This window comes from Tauraco erythrolophus, chromosome 11 (genome assembly GCF_009769465.1).
Source record: "Tauraco erythrolophus isolate bTauEry1 chromosome 11, bTauEry1.pri, whole genome shotgun sequence".
Lineage (NCBI taxonomy): Eukaryota > Metazoa > Chordata > Aves > Musophagiformes > Musophagidae > Tauraco > Tauraco erythrolophus.
Genome location: NC_141475.1, coordinates 9577915 through 9593069, shown reverse-complemented (window position 1 = coordinate 9593069; position 15155 = coordinate 9577915).

Here is a 15155-nt window from a genome sequence, read left to right as displayed (position 1 = left end):
TCCCATTGAGAGAAGCTGGCATGTTATGTTCTCTCCAGTCATAGCTTTTAGCAGACTTGTGAAGGCTGGACAAAGCAATACAGAAGACAAAGGCCAAAAGCAATAATGAATAAATAAATGCGACATGGTTCATTATGAGTGGGTATACAAAACAGAGCAGTATTTAATACCACTGCCTGGCAACACATTCCATTTTTTGTTGTTGAAATTAATGTGCATTGATTGGGACAAATGGAACATTCTGAAACTTTGAGCAGTTGATCTCTGCGTACTTCGACTCATCTGACATCCAGTGATGACTTTAGTCTAACTTTAAAACTGCTCAGATTCTGAAGCAAGGGCGGGAGAACCTCTTTCATTTTACACACTGGAAATTGTCATCAAGAGGAAATGTCACAGTCCATAGGAAGCTAGGATAAGCACGAAAGACTTCCAGAGCAACTTACTGGTTACCTTACCATGCTTTTGTAATCATGTTGTCAATAAACGTCACTTATAAGTTTTGTTTTACCAAGAGACGAGATCTTGTGTAACATGAAAAACAGATTTTACATTTTTGTATGTGGAGTTTTCCTAGTCCATTGTACGTTTTCAAACAAACACGGGGGGGAGGGAGGGGGAATCAACAGCAACGCAACTGATTTTTCACAACTGCCTAGCGATGTGCAATACGGTGTACCTCACACAGACTTTGGGATCATCCAAAGTCATATAGATAGAATCAGAACTATATTTTTGCAGGTACTTTTATTTTTGCAGTGCATAGTTCCTGACGATAAAACACAGAAATGTTGCAGTCTGCTGGACAACTAAAATCCAGCTTGCTAATTATGATTTAAAGGTCATTTTCAGGAAACAATACGAAGAAATGATTACGTTTACATTTTTTTAGTGATGTACAGGACATAGACAGAGATGGACCTGTATTTGACACATTTGTTTAAATTATACAGCCATATCCAATATAGAAAATATAGGAATCAAGGTTTACAAGAAGTTTGCATTGTGACATTTTAGAATGTCAATAAATTTGTGTTTTGTGATGTTGAGAGGGAGAGGAAGATGGAAGGCGGTGTTATTTATTTCTCTCTTCGTGGAACAAAGAGAGAGGCAGAACACAAATACATTCCTTTTAGCGTTAAGGACTATAAAGTAGTGAGTTAGGCTAGGTTCAGTACAGAGGCTAGTTCACACATTGGTCTTAAGGGTGATTGAAAAATGAAATATTATCTTTGCGTTGCATCCTCTACAACAACACACATGTTGTAAAAAAAAAACAAAAATAAAAAAACAAAAAACCCACAAAAAAGATAAAAAAACCCAAAAGACAAACGTCTCTCGTGTAAAAAGTTCAGTAAATATTTACTATTTATAATGAATAAACATTATGAAGACTTGCAAAGCACTGATGATTTTGTCCTAAAATGTAGTATTGTGCTAAATACGTTGATACATTTTAATCTGAATATCATGAAGAAATAAACCATGTTATCATCAACGCAAACTGTATTTATTATGTAAGTGTGTTCTGCACTCATCCGAGGGCTGCGGTAGCCTCAGGCAGCCTCCGTGCCTGGATACTGCTAATGTGCCACCCGGACCTCTCTGGTTTGTGATGTGTTTTTCAAGTGCTGTTGATACCAGTAGTACGTCTTCCCAACAAGAGAACAGTACCGTGCCTTTGCTGTGTATTTAAAAGAAAATAAAATAGGCTTAAACCCCGCACAAGTAGGGCACCCGGGATGGCTTCATGCAGTGCAGGAACTTTGTAATCAGTTATTGGTGAAATCTGTCCTGAAATATCTATATGTTTTCCTTAGAAGCCTCAATAATTTTTTAATAGGCTTGTGCACAAGATGATTGAAACATAGGGAAGACCCTTCAAAATGAATGGAGTAAGTTTTAGTGTCACATCAGTGTGTGAGGAAATTTTGCTCCACACTGGGCTTGGTGGGCATTTAATTTCCTCACTGCATTGTGCGGGACTGTAACTACCTTGAGTTTCTTTCAGCTTCTATCTCTGTGTTTTATTTGGATTTTTATTTTCTTCTGTTAACTCTAGCCCTCTTCCTTTGGGAAAGGAAGGAATATACTTTTTGAAAAGAGGGCGTTAAAAAAAATGCTGAAAAATGGGGAAAGGGGATTTCTGTTTCTTCCTTCCAGTTTATGTTTTTCCAATATGCTTTTAATTTCTGTGACAATTTAAAAGTCTCTTATTAATACCTATTTCCTCCTCTAAACTGCTAATTTTTCTGATTTTTTTCAATGTTGCTTCCCCTCCCAGAGGACTTAGCCCTTGGCATTTATCTTGAGTCCTAGGCATGCTGCAAAGGCCAAATGAGCCTCTTTTTCCTCCCTTGCAATCCCTTTGCTGTAAAGTACAGGATAAAAGCCTGCTTGCTTGCGCAGTTTGGAAGTGGAGGATGTCTGTGTGATTGCTCCTTCCCAGAAAGGGTGTGCCTTTGTCACAGGATGATTGAAAAATGCCACCTTTGCTGTCTGTCCTTTTCTATTCCAGCAGCTGTGGGGGGTGGGACAGAGCTGTGATTTCATCCCCCATTCCATGGTGCTACTGGTGAGGTGCTTTCCTGATCTGGAGTTAGACAGGGGACATTTTGGCTGCTCCATCCTCTTTTTAAGTGTCTCCCAAGCACTTCCTTGCGTGAGAGGCTAATGCAGAGCAGGAGAGCCTGGAAGCAAGAGAGATAAGGGGAAATCATCCAGTCCTCTTGCAGGTGAGCTGAACAAGCAGGGAACTGGGATGAGATCTTGCCAGAGTAAGCAAGGAGCATGGGGCACAGGGACTAAGCAGTTTCCTGATTTATGATGCACCATAAGAATATTTGACAGAGCTATAAGGATTACTTGGGGTACTGTTGATCCCTTCTTGTTATTGCTGTCAAGGCTGAAGAGGTTCTTGGGAGCTACGTATGTTTCTGGAATACAAACCCTGAACACTCGGAAAGTCAAAGGGGCGTGAGCTGATCATGGATATTGCATTTGACAGAAATGCCATGGAATAGCTTGGAGGAATGTGCTCATAGCAATGGAGTCCAAAACTTACTCACTGATGAGTGCAGAAAAGGATGGATCTCAGGGTCCTCCTTTTTTTTTTTTTTTTTTTTTTTTTTTTGAGGGGGAATTGCATATTTTACAAGATGGAAATAAATAACAACAGCTGCTTAACCAACTGTCTGTCATCTCACGGATATAAGAATTGGAAACTCTTCAGAGACAGGCTTTGATGAAAAAATATCTATTCCTTACAGCACAACTGTGATTTTCAATTTATTCTTTGCTTTTAAATCTTCTTTTAGCTACAAATAACCTCTACTGCCATCAAAATGCCCAATATATGCATTTTGGCATATATTTACATTGTTATATGCTACTATTCCTATATTTGAGCATGCAGAATATTTAATGAATGAGCCAGGAAAATAATTATTTTTAATGACACTTATTTTCCTTCTCTTTTCCCTGGATAATTCAGTATATCCCATTTAAACAAATGCTACAAAGAAACATTTTTCTCCAATAGTCACACAGGGTTTTCTACTCAATATTACTGAAAAGTCCCATCTGTCCTTCTGACAAATGCTGTTGAATTATATCCTTCTGTAGCTCATTTGAAAGGCACAAAATGCCTATCTGAACCTGCAAATCTTCACTGAAAATAGCTGATTGTTATACAGGATCTATGTCCTCAGAAATGAATACAGTTTCTGTATACATATGATATTAGAGGTAGATTTTTAATCCCTAAGTTAAGGTCTGTGCAAGTTCAAACTTAAAAAATCTCGCTACAGGTCTGTAACCTAGATCTCCAAATTTAATGAAAAAGTACAAATCTACTTAATTTTGGAAATAAAAAACCCACCACAAATTATCAAATGCTACTAATAATTTATGTAGCATGGATGTATTTGCATTTTCTCAGAAGTATGACAGACTATAGCACGCAAATTGTTTGTTATGTCTGAATTCTGTGATATGTTCTCATACATGTAAGAAATGGCTTCCCTCTTGTCAGAGTGCTGTTGGTTACTGCTAACGTGTAAAGCAGACATTTTTGCTATGTTAGTAACCATGAAAATTCTCGATGTTTTTTATTGACCAAGTCTTCTGGCCTTAAAGTCTCTAAAGTGGATTACTAAAATGTATCTCTGTATAAAATAACAAGATATCAATTTAAAGTAATATCAATGAGACCATCAGAAACCTGGAACAGCTTGAACTCATAAACCTCTTCATGTTGTTCACTTCAGTGTTCTGTTGCTCACTTAATAATTGCAAGAAAACCTGCATCCTTATTAGAAGATCTCGTTTTTAATTTCTTCTGGCTTTTCCAATGACATCTCGATTCTGCCTAGAGCCAGACAAAAATAATCTGGCACGTAGAAAATAAGGAGGTGATTGGTGACAGTCAACATGGCTTCACTAAGGGCAAATCCTGCCTGACTAATTTGGTGGCCTTCTATGATGAGGTTACAGCATTGATGAATAGGGGAAGAGCAACTGACATCGTCTACCTGGACTTATCCAAAGCATTTGATACTGTCCCACACGACATCCTTGTCTCTAAACTGGAAAGACATGTTTTTGATGGATGGACCACTTGGTGGTTAAGGAATTGGCTGGATGGTCGCACTCAAAGAGTTGTGGTCAACGATTCAATGTTCACGCGGAGGCCTGTGACGAGTGGTGTTCCTCAGGGGTCAGTACTGGGCCAGTGCTATTTAACATCTTTATTGGAGACATGGACAGTGGGATCGAGTGTGCCCTCAGCAAGTTTGCAGATGACACCAAGTTGTGTGGTGTTGTGGACACGCTGGAGGGAAGGGATGCCATCCAGAGGGACCTTGACAGGCTGGAGAGGTGGGCCTGTGAGAACCTCATGAAGTTCAACAAGGCCAAGTGCAAGGTCCTGCACGTGGGTCGGGGCAATCCCAAGCACAAGTACAGGCTGGGCGGAGAATGGATTGAGAGCAGCCCTGAGGAAAAGGACTTGGGAGTGCTGGTGGATGAGAAGCTCAACATGAGCTGGCAATGTGCACTGGCAGCCCAGAAAGCAAATCATATCCTGGGCTGTATCAAAAGAAGTGTGGCCAGCAGGTTGAGGGAAGTGATTCTGCCCCTCTACTCAGCTCTCGTGAGACCCCATCTAGAATACTGTGTTCAGCTTTGGAGTCTCCAACATAAGAAGGACATGGAGCTACTGGAATGAGTCCAGAGGAGGGCCACAAAGATGATTCGAGGCCTGGAGCACCTCTGCTATGAAGACAGGCTGAGAGAGTTGGGGCTGTTCAGCCTGAAGAAGAGAAGGCTCCAGGGTGATCTTACAGCAGCTTTCCAGTACCTAAAGGGGGCCTATAGGAAAGCTGGAGAGGGACTTTTTACAAGGGCGTGTAGTGATAGGACAAGGGGCAATGGATTTAAACTGAAAGAGGGGAGATTTCGATTAGATACAAGGAAGAAATTTTTTACATTGAGGGTGGTGAGGCAGTGGAACAGGTTGCCCAGAGAAGTTGTGGATGCCCCATCCCTGGAAGTGTTCAAGGCCAGGTTAGATGAGGCTTTGGGCAACCTGGTGTAGTGGAGGATTTCTCTGCCCATGGCAGAGGGGTTCGAACTAGATGATCTTTAAGGTCCCTTCCAACCCTAACCATTCTATGATTCTATGATTCATAATATGAACAACTACACTAAATTAAATTGCTGAATTTCTGTTCAGTTAACATTAGATAAGTATTTTGTTTAGATTATAGATATGACATTGCAATGCTCATTTGCCACTGCCTGAAAAAGTCTGTGTGTCTTTCAGTTTATTCTGTAGCTAGTGCTATCATAAGTTGTGCATACATGTATAGAGAGTCATAGGGTTATCGTAAAGAATCACGAGTTGATCTGAATCTGTTCAAGATATTTGTCTATTGTAAAATAAGCAAAATTGCAGTCTGCTTCTGCAGTCATTGTAGGCAACAGGCCCTTCGGTCTGTCAGATTTTCAGTACTCATTCTCTTCCAGCACTTCTACGCAGTTTGTGACAGGGTGGGAAGTTCTCATCAGTCACTGGGAGCAAAGTGCTTCAGCTGATGGTTAGTCAGGTTCAAAAACTTACAAAGTATTTATCGTACAAGCAGGCTTCAAAACCAGTACGTAAACATACTGCTGGAAGCAGTTCTGTTTTGCTGTCGTGGTTCCACAAGCAACACTTAGCAATGCTCACACATAGTTTAAATCTTCGCTGAATGCATTTGTATTGCCTCAGAACTGATGACTGAGTAGGCTCATGATCCAGAGTGCCTGCGGATAGCTCGGGCGCTGCAGCATTTTGACATGCACTGTTTATTATTCAACTACTCAGGCAATGTCATGAAAAATCATAATAAAACTAGGAAGACACATCACATTTGACCTTTGCTGAATAATTTAATAAAGCTAGCTCGATACACAAATACGAAAGAGCAGTTGCTGATAAGAGCAGAACTATTGCTTCCTTGTCTGAGAATTGGAAACAGTTCAGAAGCTTTATTAACTATTCGGTGTCTTCGTCTTCAGCAAAGTTTGTCCCTTAGGCTATAACTAAATGTTAAGCTACTTGTTTTTCCCCACGCTGTCCTCCTCTCAGCGCTCACACGAGTATCTTTGCTTGTGCTGTACACAATTATGTTCTCAGTTTTTCTTACGCCTCTGTACAATTATCCATGTTTGTTTTTTTCTCACAGACTCTGTTACATTTACACAAATATTTTTCTTCCCATATATATACATCTATTCGTAATGATCTCAAGTGGATATACCTGTAAGAGTTTAGCTTTTTAAGGATGATTGTGCACACTTAACCCACAATTCTTTATAATTCAGCAAATCAGACAAAATGTCTTTGGAGCCCGCTCTTGTGTGAGCATTCCCGCAGTCGGTACTGGAATAATTTATGAAGTGTACAAATCTCCAGAGGATTTTGGAGTGCTGTTTTAGCCCCGCTGTGTCCGTCCTGGTGAGAAGTGGGGGGAGCTGGCAGGGATCATCTGGCTCCTGTGCAATGGCAGGCACGGAGCCATGGCGGGGTCTTGCCCCTCTGCCAAGTCCATCGCCCAGTGTCTGACCGCACCTTTTCTCCACCATCTCCATCTGAGGTGTCCACGTGGTGGAAGACACCCTCTCCCTCCATGTGATGGCTGCCCCTCCCTCACATCCGTTTCCCCTGCGGCTCTCCGGTGACCTCGGGCACTCCTGCTCTGCAGGTGCTGGCCAGCGACACCTTTTTTTCCAGTGCCCACTTCAACTTGAAGAGTTTATCCCTCACCAGCTCGTTCTAAATGCCATGGCCGCACCGCTGGCTCTACTGGGCTGCAGGCTGCGGGTCCTGAGGCTGCGGAACGCAGGGGCAAGCTGTGCTGCCATGGCCTCCCGCTGCCATGGCTTCCCACTGCCAGGCCTGGGGCAGGGCAGCGCCAGCGGGCACCCGCACAGACTGCAGCTGTTCCAAAATGGTGCCTCACAGCTTCACCTGGCAGTGAAACCCGAGGGAAATTTTTGAGCAGTTAGGGTTGCCTGATTTGAAAAGCGAACAACGGATATGTGTTAAAAAGTAAGATGGAGTTCAGCTTTTCTTTTATTGCTCAGAGGAGTTTCTAAGAGCAGTGTGGCACAGCCATGGTGAGCCCGGGACAGGGATGGCGGAGGGGCACTGGGGGCACCATGGAGCACCTGTCCGGTGGGGAGCAGCCAAGACATGGCACCCGCCAGCTGTGAGGGCAGGCAGCCCTGGGCAGGGCAAACAGCCACTGCTGGGGGACGTTTCTGAGCTGCTGGGGCTGGGGAAGAGCAGGGGTGTGAGCAGGGAGGAGGATGGAGCTCAGCTGGGAGAGGCGGTGGGACCGGGTTCTGTGGTGTGTGAGGGCAGAGGGGTCAGCCATCTCGTCCCGCCAGTGCTGGGGTGTCCAGCTGCCACGTGCAATGGGAACAGCACAGCTTTCCCTGCGGTGGGATAGGGGAGGCAGCAGGAACCATGCTGGGAATCCTCTGAGAAACCTGGAAGGGCGGTTTCTCCTAAAGGTGAAGCCCAAATACGGTTTTCCACATGGTGCTGCTGTACCAGGTGGGTGGGTGGGGAGGGGAGGCAGTGCTGCAGCCCCTCGGTACTGCTAAAAGTGCAATTTCTGTGAATGTGTGGGGTCAGCGAGCGGCGGCTGAGGGCAGCAGCCAGGGCAGAGGCGTTCCTGTCCGTGGCTGAGGTGGGTGCTGTTGGGCAGAGCTCTACCTGTCCTTTGGGAATGCTTGGGAACAGCGTCTGCTGGTACTGGGCTCGGCTCCTGGCACATGGAGCACTGTGTAAAATTAAATACTGCTGCCTTTGCAGGTGGTACTGTGGGATACGGTGGAGCTACGCTGTTGCTGCAGCAGTCCCAGGTGATCTACGTGCTAGCAGCACCGTGGTGTGGTCGGGATCAGGATCACTGGTGAGTGGCTTCTGGGAATTTGCTTGATAGCTGCACTTGGGATCCAAACCACCTTGCTCCTGTGATCCTTCGCTTTAGGCTGGCTTTGGTTTCAGAGTGTTTCGTCAAATCTGGTCTCTATTCAGACCGTGCGTGCCAGTCCTGAGACCGTGACGGAGACTCAGGCATGAAGTCTCCGTCAGTCCCGTGGGTGGCTGTGTCCTCTCAGGAGCCCTCCCAGGCCGGGCAGCTGTCCCCAGCAGCGGTGACAGGGTGCAGGGCTGGCCTGCCTTACTTGGGTGAGAACCGAGCACGGCAAAACCATCTGGTGAGCCTCCGTAAAAATAGTTGGTTTGGGTAAAACTACCCTGTAGATCTTGGTGAATCATATATGGAGTTTAGATGCTCATCAAGCTTGTGGCAGAAATCCCTGCCTGCCTCCTTTGTCACCCTTATCTGTAAAGGGCTACATAAATGCCATATATTTAAAAGATCTGGAAGGAAGCTGTTTCTCCACCCCGCAAAAGGTTATTCTGCTATTGTGTCCTAAAAATCTAAAGGAAAATAAAAGCCGTGCTAGTGTGGATAGTATTACAAGCTTGCTTGCCAAAAAGGGACTCACAATAGCTCATTTTTTTTTAATCCTTTAAGCTGTAAAAAAACGCCTAAAATGAATACACACAGTAGATAAGGAGCTTGATCTTACATCCCTGTGCACCCAGGCATTTTCCTTTGATTTTTAATAGAAATTTTAGGTGCATGAGGACCCGGAGATAGCAAAGATGAGTGAACAAGGCAATTTTGATCTGTGAAACTACAGCTCTGTTGCTTCTATTCTGACTCCACTCAAGTTCATCAGGAAAGATTAACTTTGGCAGCTTATTCAGTGACTAAATCTTGATATTTTTGTGGCTTAATTCATAACATAACTGTAAGCTATTGCCCTGTGTTTATATTTCCCATCCATTTCTCACATTTCCAAAGCATACTGATATGTGATCCTGGCAATTTAGCTACCATAATTGGCATTTTTCTAGGGCCAAAAGGAAACAAATTCCTTATCCTCCATACTTCTTTAATTTCTGAAAAACAACAAGTAACATGCTTAATCCTCTTTTTGATCTTTTTCCTCCCCTTTGAGTTTTTCTTATGGTCTTTTCCTTTTAATCTTTTACTTTCTTTTTATCTTCACTCATTGTCCCCCCACATTTGAAGAATTTCATGTACTTACATCTCCAAAAAGAATTGGACCACTTCATGGAAATAGCTCTTTAGGATCTTGTTCAAAGCACCATTATGCACTTTTTGCTGTTTAGGGGAGGGGAAAAAAAAAAAAAAGAGAAAAAGCAACTTTAAAGCAGTGTTTGTTTGTGTAGCCTACCAGAACATTGATCTGTTCAACTAGATGTAGAAACAGTGCACAGAAACACCCTAAATCACAATAAAACTGGATTACATTAGAGGAGCAGAAGGGTGAATGAGCATCTCACGTTAGTTGGAATTGAGTCATATCATCTGACTCCTGATGCAGGTGTGTTTGGGCAAGAGCATTTCAGGAAGGGCGAAGCAGAGCAGCACAGGTGGGTTCTATGGGCCATCAGTGAGCAGCTCCTCAGAAGCAGGAGGGAATGAGCTATGCTGTAGCTGGAAGGCATAATGCTTCCTGAGACTCATCAGAGCACAGTTGAGGTCTTATTGCTTACCCAGAAGCATGTCTTGAGGCTCCATCTAACCAGTCAAGTTTGGAGGCAGAAGAGTTTGTCTGCTATGGTATGTGTGTCCCTTGGTTTGTAATTTTCTCGTACCTGTGTATGCAAAGCCTTCATATCTTTCCTACAGTGAGTAGTGTTAAGGCCACAAGTCTTCCTTTGTGTGTCATCCTTTCTCAGGTGTTGTGGAGATTATTCCATGAGTAGCCACATGGAAGCTGGTAAAATGTAGTATTAATTATGTTAAGGGTGGTTTCCTCTGGCCTAGAGTAGCTTCTGGTGTGGGGATGCCTGGATGCCTTATGGTGTGTCTGGAAAGGAAGGTGTAGAGCTGAGTTTGTTGTGCCTGGATTCTGAGTTTGTGAGATACCTCTGGGATGAAGCTCGTGTGTTGACAAGCATGGCCCAGTGTGAACACAGAAATTTAGCTTCCAGGTTTAGGCTGATGTGGATCTGACTGTCTGAAAGGTAGGGAAAGAAAGTACAAGTCTTTGCGTGCCTTTCATTAAGAAGCATTAAAAAACTGCTTAGACGTGTGAGGCTGTCAGTTCACTGCGTAGCATAGTGTGAGTTAAAATTCTTTAAGAAGTAACAACTGTACACCTCAAGAAGCAGAGTGCTGCAGCTCTGTGTCAAGAGGCATGGTGAATCTTAGGCACAGCACTACTCGTTCATGGCGTACCCAAAACTGTCACTGTGAATTTGCTGGTGTGATTATTGTCACTTGTTTCTTAACTCAGTTGTGGTGTCTTACACCCTACCCTGCTTGCCCTCTTTTTAAAACTTATTTTGCCAATACCAAAAGCCCTAGAAACTTGGCCAACAGAGGTCATGCGCTTCTCAAGCAGGCAAGAAATTTACAGGGATTAACATGTATCCAATTTAATTTATGTACAATCGCATGCTTCTTTTACTGAAGCAAATTCTTTAAAAAACAAACAAACAGTAAGAGTTTACAGAGTTCTGGAAAAGTTGCAAAACTTAAATGAAAATCCTTTTCCAGTTACACGAATATAAATTGGGCATAGCTCCCCTGAAGATTTTACACTAGTTTAATGAATGTATTCTATTTGTAGTTAAACTGATGATAAAGCTTTTCTTCTCTCTCCTTGAAACAAGATTAGGTCTCCTGAATCTGTTCTTCTTTATCCACAAGAATAGGTGAACAGGATCTCTCCCATAACTTGCCCTAACCAAGAACAGGATTTGGCATTGCTCTTTATGGGGATTTTTCAACTTTTTTCTTTTTTTTTTTTCTTTTTTTTTTCTTTTTTTAAAGGCTGATTTTAAAACAAATAGTTAAAATGTGGAGCTGAACGTTTCTTCTAGAAGTTGCATATTCTAAGTGTACTTATGCCATAGTCTGCTGCTCATATAAAATTACAGACTTCACTTTCATCTTTCTTTTTACAAGAAACCCTTAATGACAAATGCAGGCTGTTTAGTGATACCGATATACTGCAATCTTAGCATGTGAATTAGTCATCATACAATCAGTTCAGGGGGTCAGGCCTAAAGAAACAGTGCAGAGTTGGCAAACTGCTAGTCGGGTGATGTGCTCTCCACTTCAAAGTCATGGTGCTTACTCCCCAGAATTCAGATCACAGAAAGAAACAGCTGGCATTGTCGTTTGTGGCAATAAGGACTTTTTTTTTCCCTAGCGAGATAAGGTTTCTCTACTTCGTAAAACAACAATTTACTTTAGAGTGACCTAGCCTGTAAAACACAATAGGAAGCAGGAATCCAAATAGCACTGCTCTGCCATTATCATGCAAGTAGACATGACCTGTGGCAAACCTCGCTGGAGAAGACTTAACCCCCTTGCTCCTTGCCTGAAAATATTCAGTGCAGTCCACTTGTCAGTGGCAGTCAAGGGTTTCACTTTCCAGAACGACTTTATAGGTGGTTCTTTTCAGTTTGGATTTTACTGTCTTGCGTGTTTCCAGTGTGATACGCATTTGCGGCAGCACACTGCTACAGACTACCAGTCCCAATACTTACACAGACACATTAAAATATTTCGCTTCCCTCAGCTTAAGCTCTGAGGCTGTCATATTTGAGTTAAAATTCAAGTTTGCATGTTTAACTTATAGCAACTGGCTGAAATGCCATATCAGTGTTCAACAAATGCTTCCTTATCCTGAATTCTGGCTGGCTCCACAGGTGGTGTATTTTGATGGCCTTTCTCTAGGGACTATGTGGAAAGGCATCAGACTCCCTGCCAGCTGTGATGCTGAGAGAAAGCACCTGAGAAGGGCATTTAGAGATGCTTGTTAGAAAATGTGTGAGATGGTTTACATGCTTCAACTCGGAGATGGACTTAAGCACCTTCTTCCACTGAGGGTGTGATTTTTTTTTTTTAATTTTATTTTCTTTATCTTTTTTTTTTCCTCCTTCTCCTGCCACCCAGAGCTCTATCACATCCCACTGGTGTTTTTTAAAGCCTTTCACTCAGTGACCTGAGCAGCTTGTCCCCCAAGTATAGGGGACAAAGCAGGGAGAGTGGGAATCACACATTTAAAACTGCCTGGCAGATGTGTCTCAGGGATTTGTTTTTGTTCCGTTATTGTTATTATTAATAGACTTCACTTCACAGGCAAGGCAGGCTTATCAGCCAAATGCCTCATTATCAAATGACTGAGACCCAATAAGTGCTTAACAGCATTCCTTACCAAAAGAGGAAATGATCACAGGCCAGATCCAACTCCTGTTAAAACTAATGGATAGATTCCCACTCCAATGAAACATTACTTGGGGCCCCTAGATGCTCACTCCTCTCCGTGTTTTCTGACATGCTTTTTAATTCTCCAACATGAACCAAACGGCTTTAGCTTCTCTCATCTCACAATGTGTTCTGCAACTTCTGGAAAGGAACCTGGACACAAGGAAAAATGCTACAGAACAAAAAGAGCCACAATACAAACCATATGACAACGCCTATTTCTTCATCCTCTTTGTCATGTTGTTTTACTCTTTCCTGGCATTAACTGTCTTTTTTGGTTATGTACGCTCGAAGAAAGCTATTTCAAAGAAAGATCCTTACCAGGAGTTCATCGAGGACAGGAATCGAAATAAGAAGTGGAACATGACCCGGCCGGTGGTGGTGAAATTTGACTTTGAAGAAGAAAGTATTCTTTGAACTCTTAAAACCAAAATACTCTGCAAAACGCACCGGACTGTCTCTGCTGCCTACATCTCAAGTGAAGATCTACACATTTATCTTGTTTGGCTGTCCTGCTCACAATAAATCAAAGCATTGCTAAAAATAGGTAATGGAAAAGGAAGTTTCTTCTTTTTTTCTTTTTTGTGTGTGTAATCCATTTGTTGCTAGAACGTAGCTTTCCTAAATATTGGAGAAATCTTGTAAACTTTAAAATGGCAGTGAAAAGTGGACATTTTTAGCTTTCGCTTCCAGTTTGGTGGAACAAGAATGGGAATCCATCCTACGTTGAGGCTCTGAATTTCTTTAAGACAGAGGACTAGTTCATGTATGCACATAGCCACTCCAGCAGAATGCTTTCACTTCTGAGTTGTTCAGACCTGGAAACTGTTGTGTAGTGTCACTGGAAAGTGCCTCCTTCAAATAGCAGAACGCATTTTACCATGAGTAGACCAGCAAATACTCTTTGACATGTAAATGTAGAAAATCTCCTCTTGCATTCCCTCCCCTCTGAAATTAATTTCACATGCTATGGCAAAATATTCAAAAAAAATCTGCAAAATGTAATTAAAATGCATCTAGTGGAAAAACAGGTTGTGTTTTCAGTGAATTTGGAGGCCTTGCCTTTTCCATCTCTTCTATGTCTTTATTTTTTTGCCAGTTTCTCACTGAAATGTACGTTTCAGTCCTAGTGAATGATAACTACAGCTGATCACAAACCTAACAGAGGAATGGCTTCTCTGTACCAGCAATAAATGTTTGCTAAAAGGTTGCACAAGCTTAGTTCAGAGTCATACTGAATACATGAGATTGCCATCTGATTTATTAATTTATCTCCTACTTAATAAGATAGGTATTCAAGAAAATAATAGAGTTCTGACACAGAACACGTTGTGGTGCTTAATCTAAAAGAACAGTGCTTACTGCTTTGTGAGCTCATGCATGTGATATGACACACACTGCTTTTTGATAGTACATGTATATAGTCATCTGAGATTTTCATTTGTTTGCCGCCTTATCTAGGGTCTCTCAATTTATGGTCTTGTTATAGAACTGCTTAGATACATTACATGTATCTGCGTTAGTGAGCCAGTTGCTGCTCAGAGGGCTGGCTATCTGAGCACAGTAATAATTTTCAGGTGGTAGGCAGGCTTTGATTTTTTTTTTTTTCCTTAATATGCATATGAAAACAAAGTAAAGCAAATAAATTTTCACAAATGCATTAACTTTTCTTTTTCTGCTAACAATTACAATGTTAAGAATCTGATTTTTCTTAAGTGTGTAGTGCTCGTAATTACATATTGACTATTTTAGGGATGTGTAGATTTTTAATTCTTTCAATATTGAGAAAAAAGTTTATATGTATTCAGCCTGGGCTGAGCAATCAGATGTTGTTGTTTTTCCTGTTTCCTGATGGGTTGTGTTAAGTGTTTCTGGTGCATGTGCGAGCAGGGAGGTTGATGCTATGCATAAACCTCTTCTCATAAAACTAAAATTTGCTTCTTGCTTACCAGCATGAATGTTTGCAGAAATAGCAGTGTTGGCTTGGATCATAGTGCTCTGTCTCCGATAGCTGTGTTGAAGGAAGATAATAAGAATAAGGTGTCACTTTCTCAGTTGTCCTCGCCCAGCCTCCAAGGATTTGTTGATTGGGGACCATCTGAGCCAGGGGCTGCTCCTTTTGTCTAAATGTGGGGGAGGGATATGTGCAGAACAGTGTTGTGGAAGTATATGAACATAAGCATTTTATCAGGCCAGAGAATGTTCATAGATGTGTTTTTGCTGGATTCATCCAACTTCAATTTAAATGGTTTTGACTATAGAAACGAAATCAGAGTTGCA